The sequence below is a fragment of the Filicampus tigris genome, chromosome 3 (assembly GCF_054856515.1).
Source record: "Filicampus tigris isolate MCC_2025a chromosome 3, RoL_Ftig_1.0, whole genome shotgun sequence".
NCBI classification, from domain to species: Eukaryota; Metazoa; Chordata; class Actinopteri; order Syngnathiformes; family Syngnathidae; genus Filicampus; species Filicampus tigris.
This window is the reverse complement of record NC_141219.1, coordinates 11,016,389-11,035,553: the sequence shown is the minus strand read 5'-3', so window position 1 is coordinate 11,035,553 and position 19,165 is coordinate 11,016,389. Positions and strand designations below refer to the sequence as shown.

Here is a 19,165-nt window from a genome sequence, read left to right as displayed (position 1 = left end):
ATCTTCTGCACTTTGTCACAGTGGTGGGTTGTCAGTATCACACAAACTAGACAAATAACTCTTCTTTCAAAGCAAATGGTACATTTTCTTGAAACTAACATCTAACGTAAACAGTCAAGCCCTGTCAAGTCATGCAGTTAAAGTCATGTCGATTCTCATGCGTCTTTTCCAAGTTTTAGTTAAGCAAGTCCCAAATCCTAAAATTGACAACTTAAATCAGACTCGAGTCAAGTCACGAGACTTGAATCCACCACCTCTGCTTCAATTGTTCCATAAGTGTAAAAGAGAAGTGTGTGGAGTGATAAATGTAAAGTTAATTTGCACAGGAGCCCCAAGTTGTAGCACCTTCCTCCAGGCAATAGGCAGGAACGTAAGAGAAATGGAAATCCACCCAAAGGGATTAGATTTTAAATAGATATCAGCCCATATATGAAGGCAGGCGGTGCTGAGGCCCTGGTGTGTAAGTAGGTGTAATTTGGAGTGCGTAATGAAGGAAGAAAGGCGCTATAGGTTAATCTGATTGACCCCACTGCTCGGGGGACGGCGGGCATGGAGCCGTGAGCCGCGAGACCGTCTCCCCAGATGTCGAGCTCCGCCTGCCCTCGGAGAGGTAATGAAAGTTGGAGAGGTGATGGGGAGCTCCGCCCCAGGAGGGGGTGGTGAACGGAGGGAGGGGGTGGTGATACGGATCGGGAGGGGGGGCCTGCGCTAGCGAGGGGGAACCTGGAGAAAAGTGGGTCTCCTGCGCTAACCTCGTTACAGGAGGAGAAAAGACCCTTTTTTTTTTTTTTTTTTTTTTTTTTTTTTTTACAGTACTGCGTCTGCACTGATACTGATGATAGCAATGACACAAATGATACAGAGGACACAGATGATAAGGTGACCTTATGGAATGTATCTATGACACTGTTGATACTGATTCGATAGATGATCCTGATGACACTTGAGACACAGATGGTACAACTGATAAGAATGATGATATGGATCGACTGATACTAACAACTCGGGTGATAAGGATGTTACTCATATGATAAGATGAGAAGATGATGAGAAGCATCACATTGGCTCAGTTCCCAATGCAGGTCTTAATGCTTAATTCGGGTAAGCGTTCACATTACATATTAAATGTGACCTCTCTAGTGCAGGGGTCGGCAAGCCGCGGCTCTTCCATTCTTATGTTGCGGCTCCGTGTGGCTTGGGAAAATAAATTATAAGTGTCCAATTGAAGTGTATGTTATATGTATCAAAATCATGTATGATGTCTTAAGTCAAAGTTTTTGGCCACTTTCATACTTAGTCCTAGATCAGCAACATATGGGATTTTTTGCAATGCGACCGCAGTTTGAACCGCGCCAGGTCGCATATACCTGACATTGATGTAATCCGGAACCCAAAATGCACTCTGCGTGGGCGGAGGGAAAGTGCTGGCAGCTGAGAACAGAACGTCATGAGTGACGTAGTTTCTTCGTTTGCGTATGCGGGTCATTTTAGGGATGCATGTTCACACACGAAAGAGACCAAGGTTTATAATGTAATATGAACGCTTACACGAAAAAAATCTTATTTTTAAAAAAAAGACGGCATTTTACAGTCCTGCATAACTATGAAAGTATCTTCCTACAGCCCTGATTTGCAGACGCTGTGCGCAGAGGTTCAGGAGCAGAAGTCCCATTAATCAGGTAAAATAAAGATTCAGGCAAATATTTTGCAAATATTTATTTTCATTATTCAGTGAAATAGTGCTCTTTTTTCCATTGTATTATAATGACACAGATTATATGGATGATACTGCTGGCATGGATGATAATACTAATGATAACTAATGACACTGGTAATTCTGTGCTGATGATATGGATGATACCGATGATACACATGACACCAACAATATGGATGATATGATATTGATGATACTGGTAATTACTCGGTAATACCGATAGCGATACTCGGTGTAACGATGACAGTGATAACAGTGATGATTCCAATGACATGGATGATGGATTATACTGATTATATGATTGACACTGATGACAACGTTGATAGATACAACCCTGCTGATATGGGTGAAACTAGTGATCTCGATGATACAATATTTGATACCAATGTTACTAAAGATATATATGATTCGGATAATATAGGCAGCACTTAAGATACCCAAACATTTCAACAAAATACATGCATCCATCCATTATTTATCACGCTTATCCTCACAAGGGTCGCGGGGAGTGCTGGAGCCTATCCCAGCAGTCTTCGGGCAGTAGGCGGGGGACACCCTGAATTGGTTGCCAGCCAATCGCAGGGCACACAGAGATAAACAAACATCCGGACTCACAATCACAATTCAGAGTGTAGAATTAACCTACCAAGCATGTTTTTAGAATGTGGGAGGAAATCGAAGTACCCGGAGAAAACCCACGCAGGCACGGGGAGAACATACAAACTCCACACAGGGAAGCCGGGGCCGGGATTGAACCCACAACCTCTGAGCTGTGAGGCGGACGTGCTAACCAGTCGACCACCGTGCCGCCAACACAATACATAAAAGCTGTAATTAAATACAATGAAACTATGATATTTTTGCTCACTGTTATCATACTGTGATTGATTTGACTTGGTTAGCTCGATTGAATTGGGTTAGATTGTGTGGTTTGGCCTGTCTGGTTTTGGATGTGTTGGTTCGGGTTAGTTTGTTCTGGTTTGTGTTGGAATGGTTTGGTCTGATTGAGGATGGCTTGGATCCTTTGGGTTCGGTTTGGTGTGGTCTGGTTTTGGTGTTCATGCATGGGTGGGTGAGTGAGGTCTGTCCGATAATCTTCCCGGTCTGCCCGCTGTGACTTTGTAACTCTATCTGTCCTTAGCAAATAAATAAGATCATGCTTTTGAGAGTGTGTATTTATTACACCTGAGTGTGCACTATCAGCCGCGGGCCCGCAGAGATATCGGCTTACAGCGCCCCCCGTTTGAGATAAAGGATATTTAATATCCTCTGTGTGTGTGTGTGTGGGGGGGGGGGTGCGTGTATGTGTGGGCTAAGTAGCGAGCAGGTAATGCCTTCATCTTTGTCTAAACACACTTTTATGGACTTTAAAGTGCAATGATGGAGCAGGAGAGGGGTCAGAGATAAATGTAGTGTAATGGCTCAAAGCGCTAGATTAGCGGTGTAGCCTGTCTGGGGGATAATGCTTCAAGGCAATTCCTCCTTAAAAGAAAAAAAAGGAGAAAAAAGTGTTATCTCCAAACACACGCACACACATATTAAATAATAATCTCCTCTACTTTGCTGTGTCTTGATGTCACTTTACGTTAGGATGGATGGCGGCAAGCAAAAAAAAAAAAAAAAAAAAATTGGCGTCACGACAACCCATAATGAATGTGCCGAGCTAGCACACATTAGCACTAGCCACCACGCCGCCTCCCGCCTTTTCTGCCGCATATTACCTTTTGCTTATTTGCTGCCTAAATGATGATGAGCATCGGAATGATGGCCAAGATCGTTTGGATATGACAAAGAAGAGGAGGAGGAAGGAGCAGAAGGCCATTTACAGAGTGTCTTCATCGAATCACACACAATGAGGAAGAGGAGCAGGACCACGGTGTTTTCTGGTTTGGTTAGTTTGACTTGGCCGATTTGGTTTGTATTGCTTGGATTTTTTAGGGTGGGTTGGGCTGGCTTGATTTCCTTGATGTTGGTGGTTTGTGTTCATTTGTTTGTTTTGGTTGAGTTTGATTTGTCTGGTTTAAGTTTGATCAGTTCAATTTAGTTGGGTTCTGTTGTTTCATTGGGTTTGGTTTGTTTGATTTTTTTGTGTGGGTGGGTTTGATTACATTGGTTGTGTCGGGTTTGATTTGTCTGGTTTGGTTTGGATTGGGTTGGGTTGACTTGGCTTGGGTTTGTTTGGGTTAAGTTGAGGGTTTTTTTCATTGGTTCTTGTGGATTCGCTGTTCGGCTGTTTTTTTGGTTTGGTGTGGTTTGTTTTGGCTTGGTTTGTGTTTGGTTTGGTTTATTTCATTTGCTTTATTGGATTGTGCTGTGTTATGTTTGTGTTTGGTATTCTTGGGTTTATTTGGCTTAGATTGGTTGAGTTTGGTTTGTATAGTTTGGTTAGCTTGATTTGGCTTGTTATAGTTACGCTTTTTTGTGTTTAGTTTTGTTTATTTGATTTGCTTTACTTGGTTGTGCTGTGTTAGGTTTGTGTTTGGTATGCTTGGGTTTATTTGGCTTAGGTTGGTTGAGTTTGGTTTGCATAGTTTTGGTTGGTTTGATTTTGTTTCATCTGGTTCTATTTAAATTGGCATGCTTTCTGGGTTTGGTTTGTGTGGTTAGGTTTGATTTTGACCTGGTTTGTTTAGTTTAAGTGTGGATTTCAGTTGTTTGGACTGCTTTGGGCATGGTTTGTTGGATATATCTAGTAGGTTCATATATCCTGGTTTGGTTTCTGCCACATGTTATCTTATGCTTATTTGCCATCTAAATGATCATGGTCTCATAATGATAGCCCATGTCATTTAGCCATCATATGAAAAAGAAGAAGAGGAGGAGGAGGAGGGGGGGAACGAGCAGGAGAACTTGAAGGCCATTTAGAGAGCTCCTTCACAGATCAATCAGGAGGTCTCTTCATCCATTACGCAAATGAGGAGGAGGAGGAGGAAGAAGAGAATAGCGTTGTTGTCCTAATTATGCGTCGGGCCGATGCATTATTCACACACGCAACATACATCGGCAGGGCCGCGTATGAGTAAAATAATTTATGACAAGATCTCTTCCTCTAAACGCCCTCTTCCTCCGCCTCCTCTTCACTGGCTGTCCTGCATTTTCATCATTTCCACCCCCCACAGCCTTCCCCCTCGCTCCCCCTTCTTTAAATCATACTTCAATAAAATGTGCCACCCGTATTCATTTTGCATGAGACCTCCGTGGAAGAGAGGGGAAAAAAAATCATCCCGAGTGGCAAGACGTGTTTTTACAACAACCCATCAACAGACAGACAGACAGCACAGAGCAAAATAACAAAAGACTACAGAGGGAAGTGACATTGATTGGGTGCACATTTGTACCTTCAACCATAAATGGAGACCGCTTGGTTTGCACTTTTTTTAGTTGCTTGGTGTGTTGTGAATGGTTCTGGTCAGGTTGGGTTTCGGTTGATTGGTTGGGTGGTTCGTTAGTTTGTTCATTTGTGTGGGTGTGGTGTTTTGGTAGGGTTTGGTCCAGTTTGATTTAATTTGTCCTGGGTCTGGTTTAGTCTGATCTGGATTGGCTTTATTTGGTTTGAGATGGTTTTGGCGCGGTGTAGTTTGGCCTGTTTCTGGGTTGGGTCAGTTTGGATGGTTTGGTTTTGGTCTGGGTTATATTCCTTTTATGTTTTTGGGTTGGGCTTGGGTTTGTTTATTTGTTTGTTTGTTTGGGTTTGGTTAGATATATTCTGTTTGGATTCTGTGTGTTCTGTTTAGGTTTGCTGTAGTTAAGTTTTGAGTGCATGGATGCTTTTTTTTTCCATTTTGGGGCGGCTGAGGAGGGGGCGGACTGACGGAATGTAAGGATGCAAGCGCTTTAAAAGGACAGACGGGGTTGGAAAATGATTATAAGTTTTCTTGTCTGATTTGGTTTAGTTTGGCCTGGTTCTGGATTTTTCTGATCTGGGTTTGATTTAGTTTTGGTGTGGTATAGTTTGGTCAGTTTCTGAATTGGACTTGTATGGTTATTTGTTGTTGGTTTTTGGCTTTGGATTGATCATTGTATTCCTCCTTTAGTTTGGGTTGGTTGGATTTGTTATGGTGTACTTTGACCTGGTTGTTTCGGTTCAGACCTGACCTGTTTTTTTTCTGGTTTGGTTTTGCTTTGATGTGCTCTGGTTGAATTTGTTGTCTTCTGCTTAGGTTTATTGTAGTTTACTTTCTGGTGTGGGCTGATATGGTTTGGTTTGACGTAGTTCGAGTTAGGTCTGATCTAGGTTAGTTTGGTTTCAGTTGGATTTATTGTGGTGTAGTGTGGTTTGCCTTGGTTGGTGGTCGGGTTTGTTATTTTTATCCTGGTTTAGCTTAGGTTGGTTTTACTTGGTTTGGATTAGTTTGGCTGGGTTTGTTTGCTTTGATTAGCTTGCATTGTTGTAAGAGCATTGTTTTAATTGAAGTTAGGTCATTACAAAGTGCATTAATTACTTGGTTAATTAGTTGTTGCCACTAAAAGATACACTTCTGCTCTAGCTCCCAACACTCAAATCATTTACTTTTGAAGACTCTTGAATCGCACTGGTAGACTTGAGTTGTCTTGTGAGTGATGGAGCCAGACATTCTGCTGCCTACTGATTGGTTGACAGACTTCATCCATGTTACACAACATGAGTCAGCTCTTTGTGCTCAATGGACATGAGAGCAGGACACACACTGACACAGGAAGAAGAAGGGTGGGGCGTTGGCCATAAGACAAGTTTTAAAAAACAGGAAGCAGCAATTAGAAGATTTCCTGCCTCACGTTCGCGTGACTCCAACTTGCTTCTAATGATTATCAGAGTTTGTTTGGCCTCTTATAACCTAACATGGACCTCACCCCATTACAACTGCATTTGGAAAAGTGGAAGCGTTTCCCACAAAACTGCTGCATCAGACTTGTAAAACAAGATCCTGCGTTTATCCAAAAGCAGAACGTTACCCCAGCTGTGAATGCATTCATCTAATTATACCACTACAATTTAAGGGTATGTTTGCTAGAATTTCTTAGTAGTTTACAGAGATGGGAATTCCGTCCCAGGTACGGAACGGTCCTTCCGTTCGTCGCAAAGTGTGCGCATTTAGTGGATAGACGGATGAGAAGTCTTTTAAAAAGGATAGACAAAGCGAGGACGGAAGTGGGTTTTCGCCGCCTTTATTAACTGATTGGTGGTTCAACACATGTAAGACCATTTATTATGCCACTGGACCCCATTTCACTGACTGACACACACCCAGTCTGTCTCGTGTGTGTAATCCGGGAGAAGGTGTGTATTGGGAGTCGGAAAAAGGTGGATGGCAATTTTGTTTTGTTAAATAACAGTTACTGTTTAGTACATACCTTTTCCCTTTCCAAGCGAGTTTTATCCTTGTCTGGGACATCTTTAGACAATAAAAATCTCTGCCAGCGCCGATGTACACTTTAAACGACCCGGAAGTGGAAGTCTTTTGTTTCCTCCTTAAATAACCTTGCATTACAAGGTTGTAAACAATCACTCCACTCACGATACTCCCTGCCGGTATGTGGATGTGCATAGGAAATTAGCCAGCTAATGAGTTTTAAATAATGTTCATGAGTGCATGTATGCTTTTTTTTCCCCATTTTGGGGCGGCCGAGTGCGGGGGGGTGGGGTTTCCTGACTGACCGAATGTAAGGACGGAAGCACTTTAAAAGGACAAGGACAGACGGGGTTGGAAGATGATTATTTTTATGAATAAAGACGGAAGAACGATGACTAAAGGGTACCCTGGTCGCGGGCGGAGGACAGACTGGCAAAAAAGGGTTAAGTGCCCATCTCTGTTAGTTTAGAATATTGTACTTTCATTTTGAATTGTTCAATTTACAAGAGTTAAAAATCAACAAGATCAATTGTGGAAAAATGTATAAAACGATTTGTCTTTGTTGTTTTTACACCACAAAAAAACGCTGGCATTTGAGCAGCGGTGTGCCAGCTTTTATACCCACTGTATCTGCCTGCGCCTATCACACAGAACACACAACTGTGACCGTGAGCACACAATTGAAAAAGCTTCCCGCATTCAGATAATTAGATGACATTAACATCAATAGTAGAACTGCTATTAACACAACAGGTACCTTGTCTGTACCTTTCACAAGAACAGTAACATGAGGAAAAGCAGGCTTTTGATGGACAGCGCAAAAGGGGTTATATCCAAACAGTTGGCTGTTGTTCTGTTTTGATGAAAATAGAGCCAACATCGTTATTGCAAATTCTTTTTGACAGCGTTTTAATCTGATAGTTCTCATATGAAGTATCTTCTATTCTTCTTTATGCAGATATATTTCATATTTGTCTATTCTTCAAACTCTTTGTTGCTATTTTATTATCTCGGCTAGAGGATGATGAGGATGATGATGATGATGATGAGGGAGGACGCGTGATGGTGTAGATAGCCGCGAACTTTGAACCCTCCTCAGCTGTCTAGCCTGCACTTGGATCCTGATGAACAGCGTCCACGCCAAGAGCGTGATGATGGATGCTAATTAGATGCTAATTAGAGGAGTGCTTCCAAAACCCCTAAAAAATATCACAATATCCACCAAAATATCCATGTGCATGATACATTTTAATGAATAAAAACTTACAATAATAAAATAGAGTAAATAATTGTTTTCATTTTATTTGTAAAATTTAATAATCCATTCTTACACTAAAACATTCACATTATTTTACATTTTAGTTGTATTTATTTTTTCCGTTAAATGTATAAATGGATATTTTTTCAGATAAATGTATAAACAAAAATAACTGATGAAATATTTTGCAGTATTATATTATTCAGCCCGCGACCCTTGTGAGGATAAGCGGTTTCGATAATGGGTGGATGGATATTTTATTCAAATGTTTAATTTTATTTCGCGTTAATGAAAAAAATAAACAAATTATAACACACAGCTCAAACATTCAGACTAATCTTTAATTTAACTTCATTCACACTATTTATTTTTAATATTTAATTATATCATTTTAATTACAAAAACAAACTTAAACTTTCAAGCTAATATTCTTATATTTTTAATTTAAAACGTGAATAAAAAGTTATTTTTAATTACAATTTCAAATACATTTTAAAAACTTGGAAAGAATACAAGCAGCTCATACCTTCACACAATAATATGTCAATGTTTTTTGAGGAGACAAAAACTGATTGATTAATTCCTCATGCACTGCAAACTTAAAGGCTGTGTGAAAAAAAAATGCCATTGTTTATATACTTTTATGGCCATGTTGTGGCGTGACATGCCATGACATGCTCTTCTTCTATGAAGCACAATTACAGGCTTGGGGTTAGTGTCGCTGGTGAGCAATGTCTGCCATCCTGTGTTTACCACTGGTATTACATATTTCAACCGCAGAGCAATAGCAAACATTTTTACCTTTCAAAAATGAATGAAGGGCCATGCCAAGTTTCAGCAGCCCGCGGGCCTTCTGGTTGCTTACCCCTGATGTAGGAAATGTCTGAAAATGACAATTTTTACTGGTGAAATATGTGCGGTATGTTAGTGAAAAATGAGGACGTTTTTATATGTTGAAATGGTTCCCAAAGTGAATTGAACAAGCTTAACCTTTGGAATGGGAATGATGATGATGATGACGGAAGTTTTATGTATTGTTGAACACCTCATTGGAAATGAATCGGGATTTTGGGGGTAAAAATGCAGAAATGTAAAAATATTTGGAATGACAAATGTAATAATATTTGGAATGAGAAATATAACGGCCGGGATACCGTGGATTTTTGGAATATGTTTCAGTTGGAACGGTATGAATCGGATGAAAAACGTCGAAGTTGTTGCTGAAAAGTGGATAGATTGAAAACAGCCTTCCACATTCCCACAGTTTGAGTTCAGCCTAACCCTCATGAAGCAAAACAAAAGTGTTGCGGTGATATTTTTGCTCTGCGTATTTTTCATTTAGCCATAAAACCGAGTGCATTTCAGTACTGAGTGTCATTTAAAAGCGAGTCTCTGCCAACGCTGCATGAGTCCAGTGTCAAGCATGCCGGCAGAAAGAGGGTCAGGGATTAGAAGGCAACATTCCCGCCGACTATCCGAGCTCGTCTGATGCTTTGTTGTCACGGCGCCAGCGACGACGTCCCCCCCGCTGCCCTCCTCTGGGCCCTCCAAAGTGACGGCGCTTCTTTGATATGTCCTTAAGTACACATCACAGCCCGTCAAATATTCAAACAACAGCTGTCTCCAAACATAACGCTAATATTGCCGTCTCGCCGCCCTTGGAGCGTTGACTTATCAATTCATAGGAATTCAAATATTCCCAATAAAGTGTAGCAAACAGAGGAGGCGGCGTAAAGCATGAAAACACATCAGATTTCTTCGCCGCCCGCCTTGTTTACCGGTTCACGGAACGCTGCGCGCAAACAGAATGCAAATGCCTCTGATTGGATCAGGTGACGGCAAGGTAATTGTATTTGGAGAAATGTCCAAGATTCTTTCTCTCTCTTTTTTTTTTCTTTTCCACGCCGTCATTATCGGCGGGGGGTTTTCTTTATGAGATCCATCTTAAACAAAAGCCATCATGGCCCGCTCGGCTTTGTCACATGCATCTTTAATTTCCTTTCAATTAAAAGTAAATATGCGCCTTTAGTTTTCCCTCCCCGCTGGGAAATCCAAACAAGGCGAGTCAACAGCAGCCGACAGGTGAGGAATATTCATTTCAGCTTGACATGCATTGACGATGAGGAGATTCAACAGGCCCGCTATCAAACCAACATTTGTACCAAAAAAAAAAGCAACAAAAGCGAGCTAAGTTAAAGAAAACCTCGACAAACTAAAAAGTGTCTCATTAGACTCCACCTAATTCACGCCTCCTGTAGCTCACGCCGCTTTTGATCATGGCTGCGTTGTCACATGGAAAACAAGATGTCTTCCGACGCTGACGGCCACTGCTGTGACTTGGTATGTGTCGACAGCCTTTGCCGATGATTACTTTTGCTAATATCTGCTTCTAGAACTTTAGGCTATGGAAGCGTATTGCTGCCACACCCAAGGCTCAAAATATGTGGTTTTGCGTTGCAGTTTAGAAGTTCAAAATTTGATTTTGAACCTCAGCAAAACACATTGAAGATCAAAATTGAGAATCACAGATTTTTACGTTTCAATAATTGAACACCCGAGATGGACCCAAAAAGCTTCACTGGGCTGGATGCGCTCACGTCACCTCCGCTTGAGTAGTCAGAAGTCGAGGCAAACTCGGTGCTCGGTGCAATTTTCGATGCATCAGTTAGCTAGCACCAAGCTTCAGTTGGCTAGCCAGAGCGGCTAAACAAGCATTGATTTTACGACAAGGAAAGACAGAGAAGTCATGCTAATTGCTAAACTAGCCCAAACATTTACACCTATTGCTTAGCACTGGTATAAAGTAGTTCGGGTGATCGAATACTATTTTCACAGAAGTTTGGCTGGAACCATGTTAAAGCGAAGTGTATCCAACTTTGAACAGCAAAATAGTAGGACATTTAAACAGTGGCTTGAACATTATAGAAAATAACGTTTAACAGAACCTAAACTGGAAACCGGAAACAAAATATGTTCCGTTACATCAGACATTAGCCAGGAAGAGTGGCTTAAAAAGTGTAAGCTTAAAAGTATAACATAGTATAAAAGATTTAGAAAATCAGTAATGGTATTTGTTTGTTGTCACAATACATTCCTGAGTTTTGATGTTGACATTTGAGGTCTGGATAATAAATATTCTCAAAATTGCATTACAGTCCATTTTATCTTTTTTTTTCTGTTTAGCTTCGCTAAATGGCGATACAACCCATACCGAAAAAATGATTTTAAGTTGAAATTTAGATGTTTAGGTGTTTAAAACAGCCCCACTGAAAATGTCTGCTGCTATGCACAATGTGAATTTAAGAAAAAAAAAAAACCTGTTGATTAAAACAAAATAAAAACAAAACTAGCATTTGTTATATTGTCATATTTTTATACATTTTTAAAACCCTTGCTTCAGGTTCCAAGGATTAAAGCAAAAAATCCCCAAATTAGAAAGTCCCTCCTAAAATGAAGTCATCGATTAGCAAAACTGCAAAAATTTTGTTTTAAGTGTAATTAAACCAAAAGGAACATAGTAGCACTGTTATTTGTGTGTTGATGTGTGCCTTTTAAGTGGTCGTGGCCTAGTGAGTGATGACAGGAACTCTGATACCAGCTGATATTGGCCACTTACCGTGTGGTTATCTCAGTAATTGTTTTCATACTGCACTCGCTAAATGTGAAAGAGTCGCGCGTCAACACGAAACAATGTATCTTTGATTGTTGCAAAAGAAAGCCCCGACTTCGCTCACTTTAAGAAGTAGGGGGAGAAGACGAGCAGCAGAGATTTGGATGGTTTAATCATGCCTTTAACAGTAAATAAGTCTTGTCAAAATACAAAAATGTTCTATTCCCCGAAAGTAAGTCCGCCAAAATACCACAACGTTCTATTTCCTGTTGCCCGGCCCACACCATATACACAGTAAATGGGTTTGATGACAATGCGCTGCGGCCTGCTAGATGCAGTGTGCAAAGGACTTTGGTGTCTGCTCCATGCTGCTTGCGAGTGTTTTCAGTTTGTATTTGTACATTAGGCAGCTTGTCCCGCTTAATACATGGCTGAAAAAAAAGCAGCTCTTTTGTTTTTGTTGTTTTAATTTTGCTTTAAAAAAAACCAACGTATAGTTATTATTAATATCATTATGATTATTATTATTATTATTGTTAAATGATTGCCGTACAGATGATTTGATTGATTTTTAATAGCCACTAAACAGAGAAAAAAAATATCAAAGACTCTGTAAATTCCGCAAACAATCTAGGCTAAATTTGGGTCCTCCTTGTAAGGTTTATAAACTTCAAACAGTCCAAATTAATATACTTCCTTGACACCAGTTACTACTTGCCATAATATTCAGGGCCGTGGCAGCATTTTAGAAAGCCGACAAAAAACACAAATAGGTGCTCAACTAATAGCTTGAGATATCTTAAAAAATGCAAATACGTACATTTTTCATTATGATGGTTATTTATTTATTTCTTTGAGGCATGTGGAGGGACTTTTACAGTTCAAAACACATCCCCGCTAATGCAAACTTTTACCATTAACAACAACAACGCAAAGAGATTGGAGCGATCTTACAAAAACACAGTCAAGGCTGCCAATTTAGCAATTTGGTGGCTTTATTCATATGATTATATATATGATTTACTTTTCCAACCCGTCTAGCGACAATGTTTCAAATAAGCCAAACCTCTTCACAGTACTCGTATCGCGTGTGAAGTGCTCCATGTTAGCAAGTAAAATTTTATAACACTAGTGGTACAAATAGCATGCAGTTGTCAACAAGTTCAGTGCACTAGTAGGATATCCAATATGGAATGGATCATTCCAAAAGTTAATAATTTTGCAGTTTCTACTGTGATGTATTTGATTTTTATCTTCGACTAAAACGGCCATAGGGGAACATAAAAGTAAATAAAGCAGGCACGTCATAAAAGCACACAAAGCGTAAAACAGCGGCAGCAGTTAAAAGATCATAAAGAGTGCCAGTTAAAAGATTAAATGTTCTTTTTTTAAAGCAAGAATAAAATGTTTTGCTTCTTCAAATCCAGATGAAATCAGGACTGCCAGTATTTCACATAAGATCACAAAAACAAGTTATTATTACATAGTCGTTATTTCTTCTGCTAAGGAAACCAAGGAAGGAGGAAAAGTTCCTGGAATATTTTCTTCACTCTGTCACACTGTGTACGACAATTAAGATGACATAGTGTACCTAATGCTAGCAACTTCTAGCTAGGCTTGAGTTTGCATTTTTGGATGACAGCAAACAGTATTTTAGATAAACATGAACCACTTAACATAGCGGGATTATTTGCTGTGTTGTGTTACAGCATTAGCCCCTTTTTACACTTATGTTGAGATATGTCGATTTTTGCGCATTCCCGACAGAGACTGGACATTTTGACCTCCCACTTTTTTTTTGGACAGACATACAAAACGTGTTTGTTGTTGCCATGGTCATGCAGCACAAGTTAGCCTGCTAATCCTTAATTATCTATTACCTGTTATTTGCATTTCTAACATTTTGTATGACAGTTAAGATCACGCAGTATATATAATGCTAACACGTTGTAGCCTTAAATTAAATTAGGATCCGGTTTGCATTTTTGGATAAGTAAAAACATTATTTATATGAACACGAACACTTTGTAAAAAGATTGTTCGCTATGTTGTGTCCTATCTTTAGCTAAACTTTACATTTTCCTCAGCATATATACATTTTTGCACTTTTCTTAGCAGAGATATTTTCAGAAGTTTTTGACTTTCCTCTTTTCTTGAAGAGAGTATTTTGATTGCTGTCATATATGCCGCACTAGCGACCCTGCTAATCTGCAGTTATCGCTAAAGGAACAACAAACTTTTGCCTTCCTCTTCGTGTTTGTGTTATTTGCATTTCTCTGTTTTTATTTGTGTCTGTTTACATTTTATGTGATTAATTTGTCTGATTTGCTATGTTATGTTGTATTGGTGGCTACAGTACATTTCATGCTTATGTCTGGATACATCGATTTTTTTCCACTTCAAGACAACTTTCAAAGGACAATTCCTCGTTGCATATTCTGTATTTTCCAGTTTTCTGGAATGCACCAATTGCATGGTTGTCGTTATGCAGCATTAGGTAGCTTGCTAATCTTTTTTTTTTTAAATGCAGTAGCCAAAGGTGTATCTGGCTACTGCTATTACTGACAACTGATTGAGTTGTTTGGTTCTTGGGGTTTGCATTCCTGACATAATTTTGTGCCACAATTATGCACACATGGCAAACAAAATTCCATCAGATTCTAGCCTTAAACTAATCTAGTTTCGGGTTTGTGTTTTTGGCTGACAGCAACCAGCATTTCAGTGAACATGAACCCCCTTAACATGGCTTAACAGGATTATTTGCTGCGTTGTGTCGTATTGTATGCTTCATTTCACGCTTGCTACGAACAGCGGCGTAGCGCGCGGCATCTATTTTTGTTAGCGACTCCGCTGAAGTCTATTTTTGACACCTACTTGTGGATATTTCAAACGGACCATTTATTTTCAATAAAAGACTACTCGCGCCTTGGGAACTCGAGTCCCCAGGCAGCACTACATAATAGAGCACCAAAAGAAGAAGAAAAAGAAGAGTAATGGCTTCAAGCATCCACTAGCGAGCTGTTTTAAGGGCTGACACGAGGCGGGTCTTTTAACTCTTCTTTTAATTGCCGTCTTTTCCTTTTTCCCGTACGCCGCCGCGACTCGCTGACTCACAAACATCGGCTGAATTTTTCATGTTGCTAGAAGCAGACAAACACATACACACACATATAGCAGGAAGACAGCAGATGGAGTGATGGAAAGGCACACATCATTTTGATATATTGTATTCACAGCAAAAACATTTTTCAACACTTTAGCGTTGTGACAATGTATGTTAAATTTTACACTACGTTGAGTTAAAAGCACGTCTTATTGTTGAAACCTTTAGTAGTGAGAAGACAATATTGCAGTATGTCTACCCGTTGTGGTTAAAGGCGCAATCAATCAATTAAATTTAGCATCCTTCTTCCCTACCATGCAAATGGCCCATGAACCCCGCTGAAAAAAAATAAAAAAATCATTCAGATATTTGGAGGTTTTTCAAAAAAGTCATGCAATAATTACTTTCCACGCTGAAAAAATGATGGTTGAATTTACTCAATTATATTATGAGTACATCAGAGGGACAGCACATGTTAGAGGTTTTGGAGATAAGGTCAGAGAGGCCAGACTGAGGATGGTTTGGACATGTCCAGAGGAGAGATAGTGAATATATTGGTAGAAGGATGCTGAGTTTTGAATTGCCAGGCAGCAGGCCTAGGGGAAGACCAAGGAGGAGGTTTATGGATGTAATGAGGGAGGACATGAAGGTGGTTGGTGTGAGAGAAGAGGATACAGAGGACAGGCTTAGATGGAGGCAATTGATTCGCTGTGGCGACCCCTGAAGGGTAAGCCGACAGGAAGAGAAGAAGTACTTAAATAAGGTATCTGGACTCAGATGATTACATTTCGTGCAACCACTTCTAACCGCATTTTAGCATTTTTTTCAGTGCATGGTAACATATTATATTTATGAAGTAGTAATTCAGTTTTGTTGTGAAAGTACCTAATTACTTTTTTACCTTAAGAAATGTATCATCAACTGAACAGGACTAGTTGACTTGTGACTATGATGACTGGTGTAACTAGTATAACGTGTACATGGCTAGTAGGTGACTAGTGACTAATATGACTGACTTGTATGTGATTAGTATAACTCCTACTTGACAAGACAAGTAGTCAAGTTGTGACTGATTAGTTACTAACTGACTAGCATGAATAGTAAGTGACTAGCATGAATAGTAAGTGACAAGCATATGACATTTGTGACTAGTGACTACTATATAACTTTTATGACCTGTACATGTACATCACTACTTGTGGGTGACTTGCATGTGACTAGTATAACCCGACTGGTAGGTGACTAGAGACTAATAACACCAATCTGACTCATACATGACTAGTGGCTAGTATGACTTGTATGTGACTAGTATGACTAATACATGACTAATAGGTGACCAGTTTGTGACTAAGTAGATTTGACTACTACATTATTTGACTGTGACTACTATTTGAATAGTAACTAGTACAATACAGTGACACTCAATTGAAGAAATGTCAAACGCATGATTTATTTTCAATAAAAGCCAACTCCGTAACCTGAGTCCCTAGGCAACGCTACATAATCGAGCACCAAAGAAGAAATAGACGAAGAACAGCGTGTGTAATGGATTAAAGCATCCACCAACGAGCTGTTTTAAAGGCCGACATGAAGCATGTCTTTGAGCCCTTCTTTTAATTGCCGTCTTTTTTCCCGTATGCCGCCGCGACTCGCTGACTCACAAATATCGGCAGGATTTTTCATGTCGTCGGAACAACATCACACGCACGCAGACACACACGCGCGACGGGAAGAGAGCGATACGAGTGACGGCAAACCACTGAGCTGTACTCTAATAACTAAGGAGACTATTCAGCCTTAATTGATATGGCCTTTCTTAGCATGAAAAGAACAATTATTTGCAGCGCCGCATGCTTCTCATGCTCACAGCCAGCAATCAACACAAAGTGCCCTGAGTGGAAACAACACACACACACAGCTACACACATTCCACCTAAGAGGGGAATTAAAGAAGCACACTTTATTTGATTCGCCCTCCAGGAAAAACAATCGGTGATGATAAAAACATAAGCTGGAGTATTAGTAGAGGAATGTATTCGAGGCAAAGAGAAACACGGTTGTTAACATGCTAACCCGCCGACTCTTTACAATAATAAACAATGAGGAGCGTTCAAGAGCGATGTTGGGTGTGTGTGTGTGTGTGTTTTGTAAACGTTTCAAACATTCGCCCTGACAAATATTTAAGTGAGCTGCCTTTAGATTTGATTGCAGGCAGCGCACTGTTACTGACTGTTGTTTGAACTATCTAATGCATTTCTTTTCATACACACTCGGCGTATGCTTTTCATTACAAAAAAACATTGACCCAACACTAACCCAAAGACTAAACACCAACCCTAACACTACTCTTCGCCTAGCCGTAACCCAATACTAATGAACCAACCTGCCCTAATCCAAACAACCCTCAGGTCAACCCAAACTAACCCTTAAACCTGTCCTGTACATGTCAAACTGTTTTCATGAAAGCAATTTGAATGGGTTTTTTTTTTTCAACTTATTGACGACAAGTCGTTTTCAAAGAGTTCCCCATTCTGCCAGCCGTTCTCGAGCATTTTGATTGATCTTTCAAAACCCACAGAGTATAGTGTTCCATTGACAGTATATGGTACTGAACCTAGCAAAAGAAAGAATGAATTTTCTTCCTTTACCAAGAAAAAATGTTTGTTTCTAGCTGTTTTGGCTCTTTAATAATCAGCAGTAGAACATAGGTTGGTTTCACTTCAAACACTTGTCTGACAGAAAACTGGAGAAAATACGATTTTAGTGAAAAGAAACATACCAAGCCGAGCATTCACTGTGACACTAATAAAACAAGACTGATAAAGGGTTTTTCATGGCAAAATTATAACCAACCAACCAACCAACCAACTCTAATCCTAACCAACTGTAACCGGTAAACACTAAACCTAACTCAAATCAGCCCTAATCCCAAATACACCAAAAATACTTAAACCAACCAATCCTTACCAGCTCACCTTCTAATTTGAAGAAACTGAAACACCAACATAACCAACCCCAACATATCTTAACCCCAAACCGAAACTAACGCTAATCACAACACTTAACCCCCGCCCTTAACCCCATCTACTTTCACAGATTGATTTGTCAGGTTTTTAATAAACGTCAACAACAGAACAATTCAATCAGAGATTAGAATTGGGATTACGTTAAAGTAGAGTTTGGGGTTAAGTTTAGATATATGAACCAACCAAAATATAGAATTACGGTTGGTTAGATTTAAGGTTATGTGTTAAGGTATGGTTAGGGTTAAGATCAGAATGAGGTCTGGGATTTGTAAAGGGTTAGGGTTGAATCATCTGAGAAGAGTGTCGATACGATTTACAATTAGGGCAAACTTCAGACAGTGTATGTGTGTATTGATGGATGAAACGATCCAAATTGCAGTTGCTTGGCCTTGAGAGAGGTCTGCCATGTTTTTCAGTAAAACAAAACACATATGTGGAGCCAAACTGTGTAAAATATTTCCTTGCTGATTGCGTGGATGAAAAAAGACTTTGTGTCCGATGACAAATGAAGACGGCCGACGAGTGCAAACAGGCTTGTTTGCCGAGCTTTAAACAAGCCAAGTTCGAGAAGTAAACACGTCGGCGGCGTGAAACCTTTTTCGGCCATTTTTGCTTATTTCACTCCTATGCATCACTCTGTTGTTTCTTCTTTAAACAGCAGCCAAGTCGCTCAATCGCTAGCTGCTGCTTTTCCCGCCCGAGCATGTCCCACATCTGGACGTGAACTGTTTAAATAACACGGCGTGAAAAAGGAGAATATTTGGCTCGTCTAGGCTCCCCAGGTAATTTGCGCACTCCAGATATTTTTATCCTGTCCAACGTCTTTCAGGCGTGGCATCGACGCGCATCATCAAACGGCGGCTCATGATAAATATTCAAAGAAAACACGCTCGACTCGTAAAATAAATGAGCTTTGTGCGAGAGCGCCAGTGAGCAGTTTTAACACAATTTTGCATTTGGATTGACATTTCTCTCCCTTTTTTGTTGTTGTTTTGACATTTGCAGTCAAGTTAAGCTAACAGGTGACTTGCATCTATCTGAAATCTTAACAGATAATGCCTTGCATGCCAATGACCGTAGAAGACCGGTGCTAGTTCAATGCCCCATTGCAAGTATATGATATG

The 19,165-nt window shown here is 40.0% G+C and overlaps 1 protein-coding gene across 3 annotated transcripts in view; it reads left to right on the top strand.

The window, feature by feature from the left end:
- Window positions 1–1,638: 1,638 nt before the first annotated feature.
- LOC147149873 (uncharacterized) overlaps window positions 1,639–19,165 on the top strand; it is a 36,592-nt gene continuing 19,065 nt past the window's right edge. For 2 of the 3 annotated variants that reach the window (XR_015086222.1, XM_086026089.1), the window contains exon 1: window positions 10,581–10,642. The gene's annotated coding sequence lies outside the window, so the exon portion shown is untranslated. Of the gene's footprint in view, window positions 1,680–10,580; window positions 10,643–19,165 lie in introns of those variants that run through there. The other variant, XM_086026090.1, reaches the window with a different exon arrangement.